The sequence below is a fragment of the Procambarus clarkii genome, chromosome 22 (genome assembly GCF_040958095.1).
Source record: "Procambarus clarkii isolate CNS0578487 chromosome 22, FALCON_Pclarkii_2.0, whole genome shotgun sequence".
Lineage (NCBI taxonomy): Eukaryota > Metazoa > Arthropoda > Malacostraca > Decapoda > Cambaridae > Procambarus > Procambarus clarkii.
The window spans coordinates 44,931,524-44,936,689 of record NC_091171.1 but is presented as its reverse complement, the minus strand read 5'-3'; positions in this window follow the sequence as shown (position 1 = coordinate 44,936,689).

The window sequence follows — 5,166 nt, the reverse complement described above, 5'->3', positions numbered from 1 at the left end:
GTAATTAAGAGTCATTATGGTACTGCGAAGGAAATTTGTCAGTAGTAAATGGCTGCATTTGACATACACTGGTAGTTGTTAAAGGAATATTTTAACTTTTGGGAAATGTGTCTGTGAACATTTGCATTTTGCTGCTTCCTCATGCAAGATCTCGCCATTTGTTTGGGCGTGGGATCATGCAGTCGGTATGACATAACATTCCCTACAACACCACATTGTAAGTATGTATTCCTATAGGGTCATAATATGCTGAGGTTGTCATTGTAGATATTCAGTCTAGTCTTGAAATGACTTGTCAGAAGGTCTTTCCACAGAAAATCAAAGTCTTTTCAAGTTATCTCTTGCAAATAATGGTCACTGCCTAACAAGGGCTCTGACTAACTACTGGGTAGGCTGTCTGATCTAACCTGTCACCGAATATCGGGTTGCAGATCTCGCAACTCAGGGTTCACCAACTCTAGCCAGCTCTTGTACTCCTTAACTGTTGCTTAGCGTGCATGGACCTCAAGAGTTAAGACGATATAATTTCATCCGTAAAACTTGTTTTTTGTGTCCTGTGGGCCCTGATCAACCAGGCTGTGACTCATACGTCAGGCTGCGAGCAGCCGCGTCTAACAGCCTGGTTGATCAGTCCAGCAACCAGGAGGCCTGGTCGACGACCGGGCCGCGGGGACACTAAGCCCCGGAAGCACCTCAAGGTAGCCTCAAGGTAGGTAGGTAGGCCCTGTTTATCTGCTATGCTCTGATAGTAGTGTTCTATTTTGTTCATGTGTGTGTTGTGACTAGTCTTTGCACATTCCCAAATATTTTCACTTTGTCATTGCAAGTTCAGTTCTGGTGAACACAACAGTGACTTAGCTCTTGAAAGTCTTTACCACTTCATTCACATCTATTGCTTTGCCAAGATTTTTATAGTGTTTGAAAAGGGCAACTTCTTTATCTATTTCATCCCAGTTATGATTTGCAAAAACAAATTCTTTGGTGAGTGACTTGTTATCCAGGGGGGGGGGGCTCATTACAACACACACTGCACATTTGCATCACTTTGGCACTATCAACTGGCCTCAACTAACCATTTGCAAATTTACAAGTGATATAAAAATAAGGTAGTCTTGAGGTTATCTTGAGATAATTTTGGAGCTTAGCATCCAGGCCTCCACCCCCCAGGAAGCAGCCCGTAGCAGCTGTCTAACTCCCAGGTGCCTATTTACTGCTAGGTAACAGGGGCATCAGGGTGAAAGGAACATTTTGCCCATTTGTCTCCGCCTCCACCGGGAAGGGTAGGAAATAAGTTCTGAAAGACACAACAATGCTACAAGGTGACTGAGATGGGCTTTCAAAGTAGACAAAAGATTGGCAGATGAAATTGAATGTGAAAAGTGTAGGGTTATGAGCCTAGGTAATATTGAAGTTATCAGATCTCGACTAGACAATGTTTAAGGTGAAGTCTGATTGTAAAAAAAATATCTAGGCATCCTAATTAGTAAGAGTCGTATGCCAAAGAATCATGGCATAAATGTGCAAAATACAGTAAATAGGATACTGGAATTTCTTTCTAAAAGCATTAGCAGCAACATATCTATTAATATTCTTCAGCTATATCGTGCCCTTGTTAGGCCCCATTTAAATTATGCAGTTCAGTTTTGGTCTTTGCAATAGAATGAACATAAATTCACTTGAACGTTTACAGAGAAATATGACAATTAATCTCTGGAATTAGAAACCTTACTTATGAAGTGATTAGAAAAGGTATTTAAATTATCTAAACAAAAAATTAAGTGCAGTGTGATAGGATTGAAGTTTATAAATAGATGAAAGGGTATAACAAATGGAATATAAATAAAGATGTAAATATGGCCACTAGCACGTGTTTATGTTTCGGGCAAGTCCTTAATCCTATGTTCCCCAGAATACAACTGCCAAATTGTTTAACAACCAGGTACCCATTTTACTGTTGGGTAAAAAGGCTACAGTTAAGGATTGACACCCAGTAAATACTGCCCGGTAAGGATACGAACCCAGGACAAAGCATTCGCGAAACGCCAGGCGAGTGTCTTACCATTTCACCACGGGGACTGATTAGATTCAGGAAATACTTTGATAAATGCTGGTTGGAAGAGGTGATTATAAAGCAAATTACCAGGTAGCGTAATAGATGTAGGATCACTTTATTTCAACCATAGGTTGGACATGCATATGAACGAGTTTGTAGTAGATATAAATAGGAGCTACCTTGTATGGACTAGTAGGCTTTTTACATTATATTTTATTTTGTGCTCTGTGCTTTATTCATGTGCTCTGTTCATTGGCTTAGTCAAGATTAGCTAACTACAGGTTTACTCTTTGGCGCATAACTTGTGGAGATACGCTTACTTTACAGTGTTTTTCTGCCTTTGCATGTAAGATGAGAAGTGCTAAGGACATATAGTATAGCAACCAAACCCCTTGTAACCTGGTTTATTTTCCACTTTTTATGGGGCATCATCAGTATGTTGCCTCCTGTTGCCCATCCTTGGATCTGTGGCTGTGCTGGTACCTACTTTTCCAAACTGCTGTCTTTTCTCCCACCAGCCCTTTTCAGTCATTGTCCTGCTGTCCAGGCGAGTGTTACCCTACTTTATCATTTTCTCTTGTCATTTTAGTCATCTTGCCATCTTGCCATTTTGTTACATCAGAGAACAGCTTAGTAACAACTCGGTAATTCAAATTATTTCTGGAGAGCAATCTTTTGAACTGTATTATTTGACTTCACCCAATCCCTTCTTTTAATTTTCTCTTCTCCTCGGTGGGTTTTTATTCTTGGGTCATATGTAAGATGGCTTGGGCTTTGGAATCCTTGGGTGAGAGATGCTGCTGCTGGTCCTTAGTGGTTAGCTGTAGGTTGGAATGAGCAGTTTGGCCAGTGGTTGGTGAGAGGTCTCATTTGGTAATACAGTACCTGTTATCACACGCGAGAATTAGGAAAGTCTTCCATTTTTTATGGAAAGACTTCTCGAGTTATTTCTGGGTTGAATTGAGTATTTTATTCAGCAGGCGTACAAGTTTGTCTAAAATTTTACATTTTTCTGTATTTTTTCTTATGGAATGATAGAGCTTTCCATAATATTATCTATCAACTTGAAAAGTAACATGATTAATTGGACATTTTTCCTATGCTCAGGGTATGTGTTTATTTGTTTAAAATATTGGAAGATTAAAAAGGTTTGTTTGAATTGTTGTGTTTTTCATGTTCACAGATAATGCCTCGTGTAACTCTTGTGCATTCCTAGTGCTAAGGGTGCAGCCCAAGGTTACGGTTCAAAAAGGAGCTTTCACAAGTTCAAAGCATTATTTACTAAATAATTCTAGTCAATTTGTTTTTATCTGCACCTAATTTCTTTGTCATAGGCATAAGGATGCAGTGTTTCCAGGAAGCCTGTATAGTTTACTTGAAATTTGTTTTTCTCAAATGTTCTCTGAAGGGTACTATATTAATAATCTTGCCTCCACTTTTCTTACCTGCTGAAGGTAAAGGACTTTTTTTTTTTTAACTGCAATATAAGCAGTTTAAATAAATATATATACTGTATACAGGTATATACATGTGTATGCAAACAAGCTTGAATGATCATTATTTATATATATATTATTATTATTATTTTTGTTGTTGTTAACGCATAGTACATGACATGGGAGCATATGACAAGGAGTACGTAGATAGTAAGGCATCCAGGGAATCACAATATTTGCCCCAAAAACATCTCAATACACGCACTACAATCTTGGTTTTCATTGAATACTTCTGAATTTTATTATTGAAATTGATGCGGAAATGATCTGTGCCAAATACAGTTAGCTATTTGAAAACCTTTATGCATACCATATATGAATAAAAAGTAGCAGAGTTAATATATTTTGAGAATATTTAAAATGCATAATATTTTTGTAGATGACAAATAAAAATATAGGATGAAGTTACTGTAGTTATATGTGTCTCCTACAGTTAAATAAAGCTGTAATCCAAGTATTATATATAACATTGTGTAGGGATATTTATGTAGCTGATTAGAAATGTTTCTTGGGTCACGTTAATATATAAATGTATTAACCACTTGTGAAGGTGATTTAAGTGTTGTCATTACCACAAATCTGTGTTTATTGTTGTCATTTGTTTTAGATTGTGTACTCAAGTGTGTGTGTGCATGAGGCAAGTAAGAAGTTCAGTACAGTATTGGCATACAGCAAGTACTTTCTGCTTTTAACACTGGTGATATGTTACTGTCAATGATGCTACATATAATAACTTTTATATAATTATAGTCAATGATAAGACATTGCTTAGGTTACTAATTCTGTATATTCATTCCCAATAATGCCACATTGAATGGCTTGCTTAGTTGCTGGTGTTATGTTAATTGTCTATGTTGCCACATGAATTCACCACTTAGTTATTAGACTGCTTACCTCTTTGCTAATTGTTTCTTGTGCCATACTTGCATGTATAATGGAAGACCTGTATAGTATTTTCAAAACTGATATTTATATGGGTTTGTTATTGTGTGCTGTTTCTTATTAATATATAGACCCTTCCTTCACTGTAGTTCTCCCCTTTTTGTGCTGGTATTCTCACTTGACTTGCTGCATATTCTTGTATGCCAGTGTGAAGACATGGTCAAGATTTCTCCTGTATAGAAAAAGAAACCAACAGATGGATTTTTTTAAATTATTTTCAAAAATTAGAATGGGCATTTAATGGAACACAGGTCTGCACCTTACTGTCGGAACTGTACAGTATTGTTTTGGTAATAATTGTTCAACTCGTGGACTGTCCTGAATTTCTTTATCATAAAACATTTTGCATCCCCACTGTTACCACGAGTCAGTTGTCCAGTGATAAAATCATCTGTGAATCTGCCTCTTTTGACATTGCTCATTTATTGTCATTTTGCTCTTAAATTGGCATCTTGAATGATATTTAGGAACTTTTGAATATTCTTTGACACAAACAGTACTCCTCTGTCCTCTGGTCAGAGGAATTATATATATATATATATATATATATATATATATATATATATATATATATATATATATATATATATATATATATATATTATATATTATATATATATTATATATATATTATATATATTCATATTCCTCTGGGCTTGGTGCCTTTTGATAATG